Below are 17,150 nucleotides of genomic sequence, written 5' to 3'. Positions count from 1 at the left end.
TCAATAAGCAAATCACTGGGGAAGAACAGGATGACACGCTCACTGCTGCAGCTCTGATTGGATGCAGCTCGGAGCACAGCATGCGTTTCACGGGGGGTGGGGGGGACGGTGCATACAGAGGGTACCATAATGTAGCGTGTAGCGCAGGGGATCACCTTCACTATAGTAGCAATCTCAATAGGGCTTATTTTTGGGGGAGGGCTTATTTTAGAGGAATCTTACACAGTAAGGGGAGGGCTTATTTTTGGGATAGGTCTTATTATTGGGGAAACACGGTATATGTGTGTGTGTATATATATATATGTGTGTGTATATATATATATGAAAATTTGTAACTCAAAATCTTGTAGAAATGAATGATATAAACTAGAATCTAATAAAGTATTTGATTAAAAATTATTATTATAAATAAAAAATTAAAAAAGAATTCAAGCTAAAATTCATTCAACAACATTTATTAAGTGCTTTTACTTGGTATGTATTATCAGTTACTGTAGTATGACAAAGGGATTATTTAAACAAAATAGCACTGCAGATGTTTTTTCTTTCCATGTTTCTTTTTATTTTCTCCAAATTTTTTCTTTTTTGCTATTTTCACTTTTAATAGTTAACTTCTAAATATCTATCTTGTTGCCATGCCTCTTTAATAATGCCTTGCACATAGTAGGAATTTAATAATTGGTTGAATTAATAATAATTAATAAGGCAAAGTCTCTATCCTCAAAGAGATTCCAATCTAATAAAACATAGTGCTTATAAAGTTGTAGACCTCTAGGCCAAGATTATGACTATTAGAAATATAAAGACATAGTCATAGAATATTTTAAGTATCTTTATAGGATTATAGACTTAGAGGTTGGTGGACCATACTTTAGAGGTGTCTGCTTCCATGCCCTCTCTTTGCAGATGAAGAAACTGAGCCATAGAGAAGGTAAGTTACTTATCTGATGTCATATAGATAGCACAGCCAGGAGCTCAACCCAGATATTCACCCAGTGTAATAAAAGAAGAAAAGGAAAATATATTGTCTACTCCTAATAGAAGGACTACCTTAAGAGCAAACACATATAATGCTGATATCAGAGATGATCATTCCTATGTGAAATCTTTTTTTTTAGAAATTATATATTTTTTAATTTTTTTAAGGCAATCAGGGTTAAGTAACTTGCTCAAGGTTACATGGCCAGTTGTTTCTGGGTGTGGTGCTAAGTATCAGAGCCCGGATTCGATCCCCAGGTCATCCCGACTCTGGGGCTGGTGCTCTTACTTGCTGTGCTACCAGGACGCCCCAGAAATTATATTTTTTTTAAAAGTATATTAAAACAAACACAATTTATTTTGAAACACCAAAATCCTTCTGGAAAGATGTGCTTCTCTCTTCCAAAAACTTTGCTATTAAACGCTAAAACAATAGAAAGGAAATAAAATGTTACAAGATAAGATGCAATGAAATGGGGAGAAAAAGAAATGTAGAACAAAAAAATTGGCAGTGCATTTTTGTCTTTGTCTTGTTTAGTCAATATTTGGCAAAGATCATTTTTGAACAGCACTACATGCTCTATAATGAATTATTATAGTAAGTGATATTTTTAGACTCTCACCAGGATTCACAATTTGGCCTTTACACTGACTTATTGTATTCATGACACATACTGGTATTTGACCAATTTAAAAGTAATTGAATGCAACATGATGCGTGAAATCTACTGTGTTAGTGTTATCAAGATACAATTTTGTTTCAGAAATGATACCAAGTTTTTGAAAAGGGGACTTTTAAACGTGCTCTCAGGCAGTCTCAACAGTAGCCATCTTTTTTTTTTCTTATAGCTGGAGGCATGTGAATCAGTTAAAAAGAAAATGGAAAGAATATTTTGTTACTCATGTCTTCAATTGATAGCTCATTAATATATATGTCTAGTATTGTACTGTACAAAGTGAGTCATGGAGTTCAGTAGGTAGTTCTGGGTGATGTGGGAAATGTCACTGATTTCCAATTCTGAAGTTAATTCTTTATTGATGTCATAACTAGTATAATGCATGAGGAAAAGCAAATTTGATAAGGATGAGGGTTTTCCATTTTTATTTTCATTTTCTTTTTTACTAAATATGTAATTTTATTGATATATACAGAACTCCCAGTGAGAGAACTCCCTTTAACACTGCAAATTAGCAACCTCTCTGCAGTTTATCCTCTTAGAGGCACTTAAAGGTGATTAAGTGACTCATGAAGACATGCCCAACCTACTTTAGAAGTAGGATTTTGTATGTAGGTTTCTCTAACTTTGAGGTTTTCTATCCACTACAACATACCATTTCTCAATTTTCCTTTGATTATTTCCAATACAGCCACAAAGGATATACTGTACTCAACATATCAACCACATGTCAGATTTTTTTTAATGTTTCCCAAAGACAATAATTTAAGACACACTAATAATAGGTATTACTCTTCCAACCTCCTTTATGTTGCAATAAATATTATAATTTTAGCATTTAGAAACAAGGGAGAGATGTGTAGAGAGAAGAAAAAGAAATCTCTCCTCCTACCAAATATGACACACAGTCATCTCTTCCCACTTGACCTTTATTTCTCTAGGTGCTATCTGGCAGGTATATTTGACAAGGGAAAGGCATATGCATCTTACATCACATTGTTTCATATAGAGTATTAGAGCATTCCAAAATTACTCTACTCCTGTTTTCAGATAGCAGATATTGAAATCTCAAGGACTCAGGTCACAAGCTCCAAGGAATCTGCTATGAAGTATAGATAGGACAAAAATGAAGCAAGCAGGGGTTATGTGGTTTGCTCCTGTGAGTGTATTGTCAAGAGTCTGGCCTCACACCAGCTGATTTCTGTTTAAAAAAGTTAAACTGCATGATTGGTAACTAAAGGCTTACCATGATATACCTTCACAGACTTATTGCTTTTCCATTTGATATTTCAAATAGACATCCCCTCTAAAGCTCTACCATGATGCCCCACAACAGTCCTCAAAGATTATTCTGAAAAGCATAAGCTATTCCAGACTGGAAATGCTTTAAATATATGTCTAGTCAAAACTATTTCTCTGTTACCTGAGAACCAGCCTAGCTAAATTCAAAGAGGATTATCACTAGAAGGTGGGAAGAAGGGAACAAGCATTTACTAAACACACCTGCCAGCCTGGACACCACATGATAATTATTACTTTCCTTTATTTTCTCTTCTTTTCTTTTCTTTTCTTTTTTCACTGTGGCAACTCATGGAATCAGTCTAGTAGAAGACATTAAGGTTACTATTTATTCACTTTATTTTTATGCTTTCTCTGTATACATGTTGTCTCCCTGATAAGAATATAAATTCCTTGCAAGTGGAGATTATTTCAGTACTCGTACTTGCATCTCCAGCCAGTAGAACAATTTCTAGCATGTAGTAGGTGCTCAATAAAGACTTGTTGATTGATTGATTTATAAATTCAAGAGATACCCATGTAATGAAATGATAATAAATTTCAATAAAGTGTTATATATCGGATAAGTAACCAAACTTCTCTGGGATTCCTTTTCTCAAGTATTAAGATGAGGATTTAGGATTAGATGATCTCAGAGGTTCAATGCAATTCTAATATTTCAGCATTCTATCACTTCAAATTCTCCAGAACAATTCACTAGCATTTCTCTCATTGCAGAAGTCAGTCTTTGGTTTTTAATTTGCCATGCTATAAGTGACATATTAATTTGCTCACCTGTTTCTATAATAGAGCTTATAATGAGGCTGGCATGGAAAAAAGGAAATAAAAGGGAAAATAATGAAGTTTGAAGGGGAAAATAGGGCAACCTTTCTAAATGTGGAAAGTTCCTAATAGATTTTGAATTCCTAGAGGACAGAAATCATTGCCTTACTCACTTTTGTTCTCCCTACACTCCTGAGCCTGTTCTTTACAATTACTGTATCTTCTTGTACCTGAGACTACTTTGGAGTTAAAACCATAATCTAAAATGCAACCAGTCTAACCCTTCTTGGTCATACAGAAATTTTAGCACTTGTAAATAAATATATGGGCTTGCTCCAGAATATATTTGTGCATCCAGATCTAGGCTAGACTCAGATAGGCCTCCAGGATTAGGAAGCTAGGATCACAACCAATTGCCCCAATATTTTTCCTTTAATGTCATACTTTGAAGCCTGGTATTTTTATTTGGGGCAAATATTTCCAAGGGCATTTAGAATGACATCACAAAAGATCACAGGGTTAGAGATCAATGTACTACAGAGATAATTTATTCCAACACATTCATTGTTTTTGGAGGGGGGAAGGCAAAGCAATTGGGGCTAAGTGACTTGCCCAAGGTCGCACAGCTAATTGTGTCAAGTTTCTGAGGTCAGATTTGAACCCAGGTCCTCCTGACTCCAGGGTTGGTGCACCACCTAGTTGCCCTACCACCCCATTCATTTTACAGATGAAGAAACTGAATTGTAGAGAAGTTGGATGACTTATCCAAGGTCACAGAGAAGGTGGTGCAGTGAATAGAGCATTGGCCCTGGAGTCAGGAGGACCTGAGTTCAAATCCATCCTCAGACACTTAACACACACACACACACACACACACAAACTAGCCATGTGGCCTTGGACAAGTCACCTAACCCCAATTGCCCTCCACCCCCAAAAAAGCAAAAAATAAAAAAATAAAATAAAATAGGTAGCAGAGAACATTAGAACCAGGTGACCCAAGTTCAAATCCTGCTTCAGACACTACGTGTGTGATCCTGGGTGAGTCATTTAACCTTTTTCTGACTCAGTTTCCTCATCTGTAAATTGGAGGGATTAATAACACTCACTCCCCAAGGTGACTATGGGTATCAAATGAAATAGCACATAAAGTACTTCACAAACTTTAAAGTGCCACACAAATGTTATTCATGGCATTACTATACCATGAGAATAATGCACATCCTACTAAATTACACTAACTCTTCCCTCCTTAAATAAAAATGTTTGTAAAATTATAATGCAGTAGTCAGTCCTTTTCACAATCCAGTAAAGATAAATTTCACAGTGGATTTTAGTTATTAAGGAATAACAAGTGACATATACAAGGAAGAGGAAAGCAGTTGCAGCATTGCCAGGCTCAGGTCCATTTGGGAGCTGCTATAGCACCATGCTAATTACTGTCAATAAGAGGGCCAGCTCCACCTAGTTAGCTCCCTTGGCTCATTAGCAAATGTAAAAATCAAAAGCTGCTCAGCTATCTTCTGTCTCAGAAGTGTCGCTTTAGAGATAATGCCATAGCAAAATTAAGAAGTTCACTATTGCATTAATCCTTCACCATGCCTTAAAATTGCACATGTTTAATCTAGCTAATATCCTTTTATTCATAAGCTCAGTGAATGTTCGAGACCAAAAATCACTCGAAGTGATATTTTCCAAATTAATCAAGGTTGCTATATTTCTCTATGGGGAAAAAGGAGGGGCAGGGGACTGGAAGGCACAAGGAGAAGTGCTTTGTTTTACAGAAATGCAGAATACAAACAGCATTTCATATTTCCTTCTGTAAATATCTAGGCTTGGTAGGTGCATTTTAAGTTAATGAATTGAGATTCACCTCAGCTTTTCCCTCAGCTGACACATATGCCTTATTCTTCCCCCCTTACCTCATTTAAATGCTTTGAGATGTACTATTTCTGTAGCAAAGTTCCCTCCTGACATGATGTCTTCTGCTGACTGACAGGCAGAACACACACCCACGAAACGGAATGTCAAAGAACATGACATGATAAAGCCAAACATAGTTTAATATAGTATTGATAATGCCAGACTACTTAGCATTCTCTCACCCTCTGACAGACTACCCTTGTAACCTACAGCACAGCTCTTCAAGCTGGGCATCACTGAGGAAGAATGCACATTCTCTCATCCATAAAAGCAAGGGGAAATGGGACAGCTTACAGCTGGCGTGCTTCTTCAAGTTTAAACCTAGTTGAAATAAATAATGGAATTTTCAGGGGGACAGGTATTTCAGAAGTAAACTTTATGATAACCTGATCAAGCACAGAAACCTAACTTGGCCTGTTCTTCATAAGGTCATAGTACATCAAGTAGAACTGGAAGGGACCTCAGAGGAAAGACTTCTTTCTTTCAGAGTAAAGTCCATTTTTCTCATTTTACCCATTAGAACACTGAGGTCAAGTGAATTTAAGTGACTTGTCCAAGGTCCAAGTTAGTAAAAGGCAGGACTTGAATCCAGGTGCTCAGATATTTTTTGTGGCTATATAATTGCTGGATGACTTAAGAGATCATTGCTTCTTCTTAGTAGTCTGATTTCTTTTAATCAGTCATATAAAGTTGTGTGGAGAGGCAAGGGATGAGGAGAGTAGAGAAGTGACTTTGGAATCAGCAAGACATGGGTTCAAATCTGATCTCCAATGCATTCTGACAATGTTACTCAACTTCCGTTGCCCACCACTCCCATGCAGTTCTCTCAGACTATAAATTGATCTATATTATGGTGATGGGGGAAGAGGGAGATTTCTTCATCAGGAGTTCCTTGCATTAAGGAAATAACAGGTCCTCCCGACCCCACCCCCCAAAAGAAAATAATACACACTGGGAATTTTATTACTTTCCCTTTATTAGTACCATCGTTGTAATAATGTTAGTGCTAGTTGTTTGTTTGTTTGTTTGTTTTTCACATAAGAGATGACCCATGTGGCTTAGAGAAATTAAATTTTCTTTGATGAGAAATTTGTCCAGAACAAAAATATATATCAGGCTTATTCACCCAAAGATTTAATGATGAGGGGAAAGAATATTAATCTTTTGTCCCTTCTCCATGAAGATAAAGGAATATTTCCAAGCTCCTTTCTGTAAAACAAATGAAAGGAATCCTTCGACCCACCTTCTGGCCTGGTTTCATGGGTGGCAGCAGGACAGCTAGAGGAGGTGATGGAGGCAGCAGGTGGGGTGGCCTCTTCAAGACCCAAGAAAATGTCTGGTAACAAGATTTGGTTTCAGAGTTTCCAGGTTCCTAGCTTTGCTCAGATGTTGAAAAAGAACTTGCCAGTTGAACCTTCTTCAACAACAAAAACGAATCCTGCTCCAGGATATTCAGCATCAGAGGATTACAATGGGTTGAATTTAGCTTCTAAGGTTACACAGATCACAGAATCACTGCTTTCCAAAGTAGTCCTGCCTAAATGAAATACTGTCCTTCCTCCAAAGAAGATTCCCAAGGAATTCATCATGAAGTACAAACATGGAGAGATCAATCCAGTGTCAATCCTCCATCAGTTTGTACAAATGCAACGTGTACAACTTGGCCTTAAGGAAACTCTAATGGGTCATGTTATGGGTATTTATTTTGCTTTTTGTGCTGTGGTAGATGGTGTTCAATATAAAACCGGCCCCAGACAGAATAAAAAGAAGTCTTAATCCAATGTGGTCAACCGGGTCCTTGATGAGTTTTTGCAGTTGGATGATCCTGAGTGTAGAAACCTCAGCTCTCTAGGCTTGACAATTTTGGCCTCAAGTCCCTAATGAATCCTAGACAGAGCTTCCAAAACAATTATGTTTTCTCCTTTCTGAATGATTCTCTATGATGACCCAAATTGACCTGATTTTCCAAAATGGTGAAGCCCTGAGTTATGAGAAACAGCAGTGGAGAGCCAGAAATTATAGAGAAGCCACCCGACAAAGAGAAAGCTTTGACTGTAAGATGCACCAAAAACTGCTGAAAAAAAGTTTTACTTACCTGCAAGCTATTGTCCCACCAAAGACTTGTTGTAATAAATGAACATCATACAGTTGTATTACTCTTTTTCCTGTGTATGTAGATGTTTTTATGATTAATTATAATGGCAAGCAAATAAGTTCTTAGTGCCTTTTTTCAGCTATTTAATCATTTTGCACCATGTTGCAGTTCAAGTTTCTTTTGAGTCTTGCCCTGATTGTATCAAGTCTTTGTTAAGAAACCGAACCTGTGAATGCCAGAGTGGGAGGATCTTGCTGATGCAACAGGAAAGGGTGAAACAAGGAAGAGTTGATCACCATATATAAGGAGAGGTATAATCTAGGAAAGAGCAGAACTGAGAAGGGAACTCTTGTGGTAGCAGAGTTGAGAAGGAGAAAACTTGTGGTATCCCAGCACTCTGTCTGTTTTGTCTGTGTTGATTTTTGTTTGTAATACTTTGAACAGAAGGCCTCAGACCTTACTGGAAGCCCTAAAAGATTTTTTTGTTATCTGTTTACAGAAATCCTGGAAGAGGGTTTCAGAGGTCCTGGGATATACTGACAATTTGTGTTGAGTTCTCAGACTTTGGGGTCTGTGTTGATTTCACTAGTAGAAAGTGAATTGATGATGATGCCAGCAATGTGGATGGTTGTTGTTTTGCCTCTGCCAAACTTTGTCTTCCCAGAAACAGAAACTGCGAAGGACTTGAGGTGAACTGGACGCTGTGAACTTCAGTGTGGAATGGGAACTGGACAAGGAACCAGACGAGGATCTGGATGAGGAGCTGAGAGCTGCCTACCTTTGAATCCAGGTGACAGTTTGGTAAATTCAGGCAGGAGCTAGGACCATGGAAGAGGAACCATGGAATCTGGGAGCCAGCCTAAGAGTCAAGATGAAAAGATCTCTCCTTGGGTACTTAGTACTGACTGAGAAGATCATTATTTACTGTGGCCTATGGGTGGGAGAACTTTGTATTCCAGAGATTTATGACAATGTGACTTAGGGGTGGAGAACTTTGACCTTTGTACTTTGTGTCACTTAAGGAGACTTGCTCCTTAAGGATGATTGAGTTAAGGACTTACTGAATGATATCTTTTGCTGAAAATTATGTGGCCACTTTAGTGATAACTTGTTATGTTATAACATTGTGAATGCTGTACATTGGTGTCTGTTCACTATTCTATGTGATCAGAACCTTGAAGCTATTCACAGCAGCAGTCCTCTGGAAAGCTTCTCATGCTTGGCTTTACATTAATAAACTACAAATAATAAAAAAGCAAAAAAAAAAAAAGAAAAGAAGTGGGCCTAAGATTCTTAACAGTACCAGACCTCAAGACTAGGCCTAAGAGAAACTGGGCCAGTTTCCTCATCTATAAAAAAGTGTTAGACTAAATGACCTGCAAGGAGTCCTAAATACTATGAGTAATTACCTTTTTATAATTTACCTTCTTGATCTGTTACTACTCTGACTCTACATGTTGCCTCACAAGGTTGTTGTGAGGATAAAATGAGATAATAATTTTAAAATCCTTAGTTAGCACAGTTACCAGAAGATAGTAGGGACCATATAACTGCTTACTCCTTTCCTCTTTTCCTACTAAGTCTTGGCTCCAGTTTTGTTAAAAGGAATATTTCTTAAAAGCACCTTACTAATTATTTAATTCAGAATTATTCAATTTAAGTTCAATTAATCAAATTAAATTATTCAAATTCAAATTAAATTCAAATTAAAATAATTCAAAAAGTTGAAATGGAAGAAAAATTTACACCAGATCTATGTAATGGAAGGAACTCCAGACTTAAAGTAGTCAATCTGGTATTTTTACCCACAGAAGGATCAATCAAATTGACTGTGCCATTTAAAAAAAAAGACAATTTTGTACTATGCAGACATAGCCACAGTGTAGTTCCTATGGACATTAACCACCTAAGTAAGTCTCTCTTTCCAAAGACAAACTATTCTCCCTCAATTATTCATGAGTATGTATTTCCTGGACAATTTAGCTGATTTAATTGCCTTCAGTGAAGTTTATTGGATTAATTCACTGGATTTCTTGACAAGTGTTTTTTTCCACATCTTCCAAATTGTGGTTTTTAATTGTTGCTTACTTTACTCAAGAGATCAACCAACAAATCCACCAGCATTTGCCAAATATGTACTATGTAAAATGAGCTATGCTATTATTAAGCCTTTACTACGTACTATTGTGCTCAGTGTTAGAGATACAAGTGGAAAGCAAAATAGCCATTCATCTTAAAAAGCTCACATTTTAATTGACTATATACCTACATATATAATGTATATATACATACATATATGAATATATGTACATATATACATATACATATATGTGTGTGTATACATACACACACACATAAAGAATGGAGTAGACCCAAGAGTCAGGACCATGTGTATCAGGGTTACACCTGCAAGATTGGGATGATAGCAAGGCAGCAGTTCCAAGCCAGAAAAGCAAAATATGAGTGTTGGTTGAATAATTGTGAGGAAAGGGAGATTTCCATAAGATACAGAGAAGGAGTTATCAAGGGGGAAGGAAAAGTTCAATTGTGAAAACTAGATTGAGCAGTATAGAGACTGCTGGACTTAGAGTCAAGAATAATTAAGCTTAAATCTTACTTGAGACTGACTAGCTGTGTGAGTTTGTACATGTCAATTAACTATTTGCCTCAGTTTCCTTATCTATAAAATAGTGATGATAATAATAGCATATACCTCACAGAGCTTTTATGGTAATAAATGATATATTTGTAAAATATCTTGGAAACCTTAAAGCACTATATAAATTCTAAGTATGATGAAAGTAAAATTTCAATTGATAATTTATAATTTCCTTTAAGTAGTAAAAATTGTGTGACTTTGCAGTATCTTTGCTTCAGTCTTGTTAAAAGGAGTCAGTTTATATCTTCCACATGGCAGGCATTCAATAAATGTATCGATTGATATATTGGTGTATTATATTCTATGTTTAGAGTTAATCTTATGAGCTTTCCCAGGGAATTTGTTTGATTAATGAATTTTGGAGAAATCTTGATTGCTTGAGAGACTATGACTCCCGATTATTCCCAATATTTGCTTCAGCTATATTTGGGATGAGTGAAATAATTGGTATAAGAATATGGCATTTGGGAGTGGAGCAAACAAAAAGAGAAATGTTTGATTTTATCCATTTCTTACTTCTGTGGTTCCCAGGTGTTTGTAACTATTCCTGTTGGAATGTACTGAGAATAAGAGAGACATCTTGTTTTGTTTTTTTCTTGGTGAAAAAATCTAATAAATATTAAACGCTGGGCAAAATACAAATATACTGCTAAGTAATAGAGTAAGTTTCTATATGTGACTTGATTGAAATTGCTTATGGCCAGATTTGATTCACATGAAAGAATTTATCCTTAAGAAATCAGGGAAAATTTAGGATGGGTTTATCTGTGATGAATTAAACTTCTTGGATTCTAAATTAATTAAAGATTTTGCCTAGGTTGTATCCTTCATAACTTTTATTAAAGTTTGCTTTTCTGTGATCCAGGATTCACAAATTGCAATGTCAGCACAGTTTGATGTTTTTGACATACTCATTGGCCTATTTGTCTATAATGCTATGATCTTCCAGAGGATGGGGGTGGGAGAATGTATTAAGCTGTGAAAGACAGATCCCTTGAGCATCAACTTTGTCCTAGCTATGCTGACTCATGCAAACATTTACACTTAGAAGTATTAATTTCTGCAGCCCTACAATACATAATGGGCTGAAAGTGATTAAGAGGGAAAGAAAGACATTAGGGAAAGAGTATAAATTGCTTACAAGAGACAAGGGACCTAATGTAAAGGCAGGGGACCTGATGGAAAGCAAGTAAATTATATTTATAAATGAAGATTGAATATTATACATTGCAATAAGTTTTATTTTAAAGAAAAATAACAAGTACTATCATGCTTCCTTGTATTTTTCAACCTAACTTTTCATATATTATGTAGTCTGGCATAATCATAAAAAAACTTCCTCCTTTTTCTACCCAGTTTCTCTGGTATTCTGCCCTCTCTACTCTAACCCTGAATACCCAGTGTTTGTGATCCCTTATGGTTTTTTCTTAATCAATCATCAGGTCCTTTAAATTCTTCATACAAAACATCCATCTTGCACTTTCCAATTCTGTAACCAACAAACCTAGGAAATGTTAGCATTTTGAGGTTTTCAAAGTACATCATTTCACAAAGGAGATACACAAAGGAGAGGCAAGGCAAATTATAAACAACCCTATAAGCATTCAAGTAATGATATTCCCAGGAATTACAGTCTCCAGTTGGGACAACCTATTCAAACAAGCCTATGCATAGCAGAAATATTAGAAGCAGTTTTTTTAGGTAACAGTGAGACTTATGGTGCCCACTAGCTATCACCACTGCCTAGAAATAGTTAGGCTAAACCTATTTCAATGTGTCAGGAAGGAGTCTGATACTGAAAACTGAATTATTTGCCCTTTTCCAACTTCTGGAGAAATTCTTACATAAGTAGTAATTCTATGTGACTGATTCAGTAGAAAAAACATACATAGAACCTCAGACACAAAGGATTTCTGCTACCACAGTGTTAGAAATTCTTTCCTTTGCTGACCCATCATGGGAATCTTGCATGTCTTTCTCTAATTCAAAGCTTAAGACACAGACAAAAGAAGGTGTACTATGATCTATCTTTCAGTGTTCAAATGGAGTGAAGAGAATGAATGGCCTGACCTCATCAGAAAAGTAATGATCACTCAAAAAACAAATAATTCTGCATTAGTCTGGTATTATGACTCTATGGCAGCCTCTCCAATTTTAGTATTAAGGAGAGACACACTAGCTTCTCTGTTAAAGTCTTAATCATGTTACATGGTATTCCTGGTCACATCGTAATAGGCCACTTCCATTGTCAACTATTTAACATTTAACTACTGTCATGTTAACTATTTATTTGTTAAGTATGATACAGGCACATAAGGGTGACTGATCAATAGCATTCTCATGAGGACTTGGACCTGAGGGAAATGCAATTTTTTAGCCATTCTATAGGATTGATTTTACTGCCTTACTTTCTTTTCTTTACTTCTCACATGATCTCAAACATTTCCTTCTAGATCTTTTTTTTAAAATCATTTTGAGTCCTTCTTAATCTGAGAAAACTGTGCCTTATGTTGGATTTGTTTTCTAGCCCATTTCCTCTAAGCTTAATGCAATCAACCCCTCACTACTTAGGCAACCAATAAAAATTAATGTAGTCACTTCCACCAAATAGAAAAAAAGCACCATAAAGCAACCTTTTATTTTTGTATTAAAATATCTTGAGATTCCAAATCTACCTCCACATGCAGAATTATAGAAACAGTGTCAGAAAAGACTTTTAGGGTCCAACTAATTCCATTTGCCTCCCAAAGCAGGATTTCCTTCTAAATTATCTTAGATGAATGAATGAATGAATGAATGAATGAATGAATGAATGAATGAATGTAAAACATTATCAAATACTAACTATGTACAACCACTGTACAAAGTACTGAAGATACAAATTTAACAGCAAGATCATCCTTGCCCTCAAGGAACTCGCATTCTAATGGTTATCCAACATTTGCCAATATTAACTTTGTATCTGCCTCATCTCTAAAAGCTCAACTTTCTTCTTAATTCCAAAAGTCATTCTTTCTAGAGTTGGTGTTGTCAGAAGCATGAAATGTTTTAATACATTTCATCATGCCACCCTAGCCCACTTTATGTCCTCTCATTCATACTGATTGCCTCCACATGTAGTAGAAAGAGAGGATTAGGAGTTCTAGACTTGAGTTCTGGTCCATTCTCTAATATAGACTTGCATATGATATACATATTATATATATATAGACAATATCTCAAATTCTTCATCTGAAAATGGAATCATAATTATTTTGTATATCACATTCCAGAGTTTGAAAAGGTTTACCTTCAAATACATCCTTGCAGACCACAATTTAAAAAATTTAGATAACAAATTGTTTTCAAATAGCTGTGTTTATTCCTTTCAGCATAATTTCTTTGTTTTTAAGAATCACTGACTTTAATTTGTTATTTAAATATAAGGATTTTTAAAAGAGTAAAATATAGAACTTTACACTGTAAATATTTTACAAAATCTAAATATGAATCTTTCTACTCTATAATAAATCAGTTATGAAAATAAACTCCAGGCCCAAGATTTTAAAAATTGTCATCACAGAGTCAGACAACGTTGTTAATTTGTTAAAATGAACACGGGACAAAAGTGATCATGGAAAAATGATAATGGCAAGTGATGATCATTATTCTCCTGGTCTTTTACTTCAACCTATACCTGAGTTTCCAAAATGCCACCTACCATGCCACATTGAAATAATTCCATTTTTACTATAACCTAATATACATTCACCTGAGAATATTTCTTTCAAAATAGCACATAAACACACACACAAATCCTACTGAATCTACTCATTTTATAGCAAATATTCTCAAATAGATAAAAATATTATTTAACTTCTTATTATATATTATAATACTATAATCTCAGTCACAGAATTTCAGATTTCAAAGGTACCTCCCAAGATCATCTCTTCCTTGAACATCCTTGAACAAGAATCTGTTCTAAAACCGTGACAAATGATCCTCCAGTTTTTCCTTGAAGACTTCCAATGATAAAAAATGTCATTATGCCCCAAGGCAGCACTTTCTACTTTTCTTAGGAAGGTTTTACCTGCATTGGGCCAAATCTATGTCCCCATAATTTCTAACTTCTGGTTCTGTCCTCTGGGACCAAGTGACCCTCTTCCATGTGAAAAAGCCTTCAAACTTTTGAAAACAAGCGACGTGACCCAGCACCCAAAAAAGTCATCTCTTCTCCAGGCTAAATATCTTCAACTGTTTCAATTGATAGTCATATGGCACAATCTGAAAATCCTTCTCCATCATTTTCATAAGGTCGTGTCCTAGCTTAGATACCTAGATTTGAAACATGCCTTATAAGTCATATCAGCCTATGTCCTTATTTTCAGATGATGTCAATGAGGAACAGAAAAGTAAAAATGACTTATCCAAGGTCATTTAGGGATCAAAGGGGAAGTCACAGTTCAGACCCAATAGATGTTTCACTGTATCAAACTATCTCAATCTTACTGTAAATATTCTCCACTTTATCAATGTCTTTCCAAAGATGTGGCATTCAAAAATTAGCAGACTATTTTAGATATGGTCTAATCAGAGAAGAGCATGAGATTATAATAAAGTAATTAAATTAAAATAATTATTAATAATTAAATAAAAATAATAAAAAATTTAGATCTGGAGCAGACCTCAGGGATCTATGGTCCAACACTAATTTTTATAGGTAAGGAAACTGAGGTCAGAGGGGTGAAGTGACTTTTTTGAGATAAAACAGTTAGTAAGTGGCAGAGACTGGATTTGAAAACAGGTTCTCCATTGCACCACAATGCCTTCCTTAAGATAGGACCATCACATCCTTTATTCATAGCATTATTTCTAATTTAGTGCAATCTAAGGCTCATTTAGTTTTATTGCTTTCTGTATCACATCATTGCCGCATATGGGACTTGAAGTCCATTACAATCTCCATATATTTTCTAAACAAAGAGCTCTTGGTCTAGCTATACCTCTCTTACTTGAAAAAGTGATTTTTTAAAAGGATCAATTTTAAGACTTTAAATTTATCCCTAATAAATCTCATCTTTTCAGATTTAGCCCAAGATTTCCTAGCCTGTTGAACTGATTTTGTATCTAGACTATCACCCAATGTGTTAGCTATTCCTCACAGTTTTATGTCATCCTAAAATTTGATAAGTTTGGCTTCTCAAACTTTTCTTGATGACACAGAATCAGGATTATAAACTATACTGTAATACAGTTATGCCTTCAGGGGCAATTGAGGTGTGTGAGACACATTGCTTCTATCACAAATGGCCCCAGGCTTTTTGTGTTCTTCTGTATTATATCTACTTTTTCTACAACTTTACAATGTATAGGTGGAAATCTACAAAACCAGTTTATACTCCTGACTTGGTACAAAGTCTCAAATAGAAAATAAACAATTTTTTAAAACTTTCTTGGGGGTGTCAGTAGAATACAGTTGTTGTTTTTTAACCAAAGAGACTATGAGGTATAAAGGAAAAAAGAATTCCAGCATTAATTTGGCCACTAACTTTGCTATCTTGAAGAAAGTTCTTCCCTAATTTTCAGTTTTCTTGTATGTGAAAAGAGGAAATCAGACCAGAATGTCTAAATGGTCTTTTCATCTCAGGAAGATGCTACTACTTAATATCCCACCTGACAATAAGGAATTTTTCCCCCAATACTGCAAGTGACTCTATCCTAATGAAGAACAAGAAGCATTTTCTAAATTGCTGCCAACATTAAAAATACAGTCTGAAATCATGAAACAGATCAAACTAACTGGTCTTTGCAATTACTTTGTATTTACTTTGAAAATTTAATCTCATTTTCAATAGCCTCTCCCACAAAGAATGTAGATAATATCACCATGCCTTTAAAAGGGAACAGAATCTCAAAGAGAGGGGGACAATTTAATTGTGACCAGAGAGAGACTATTTAAGGACAAAGAAAAGGGATTAAGGGAACTTCTTTCCTGGAAAATTGAATTAAACTCTTATCATATGAAGATGTCTTCAATAGAATTCTTGAGAGATGTTGACTTTCATCCTGAGAAGTTCATACTGGCACTGTATTGCCAGGGTTTAGAAGTCAGAAATACATAGTTGATAATTAAAAGTGATTGTAGCTGTGAACTTTCTCACTGTGATACATTATGGAAATGTCTTTTTAATATGACCTTTAAATATATTTTTATTTAAATAGTACAATATAATGAAAAGCCATTAAGACTGATGTTTATTTAAACCTCTATGAAATTGACAGATTTGGGAGTTGAGGTGAAGAATAAAGCTTGTGAGAAAGGGTTTTTTTCCAGTTGATTTAATAAATTGGGGTGAGAGATCAGGGCTAATTGATTAATTATTGAAATAAATGTGAATTTTATTAATTTATGAAGAAATAACAAAATATATCCAGGCCTTACATCCTGGGGTGAGAATTAATAATGTAATGACTCAAGTAGCAGTCTGAAAGGTGAGTGTTTGGTGTTATCAGGGCACATTTAGTATAGTGCACATACCAAAAAATTTTAAAAAGCTGCAACTGTATATGGGGTGTGTGTGTGTTTGTGTATGTGTGTGTATGTGTGTGTGTGTGTACATTTTTCTCCCTCCTCCAATAGAATTTATACTCCTTAAGGGAAAGAATAATTTCATTTTTGTTTTTCTATCCCCAGAACTTAGCATAGATCTGTATACATACTAAATGAGACAGATAGGTGGCACCATGGATAAAGCCCTGAACTTGGCGTCAGGAAGAC

Source organism: Petaurus breviceps, unplaced genomic scaffold (genome assembly GCF_028583685.1).
Source record: "Petaurus breviceps papuanus isolate PSGF00001 unplaced genomic scaffold, PetGlider_PUasm1.0 38, whole genome shotgun sequence".
Lineage (NCBI taxonomy): Eukaryota > Metazoa > Chordata > Mammalia > Diprotodontia > Petauridae > Petaurus > Petaurus breviceps.
The sequence above is the reverse complement of the archived record's forward strand: the minus strand, read 5'-3'. Positions refer to the sequence as shown.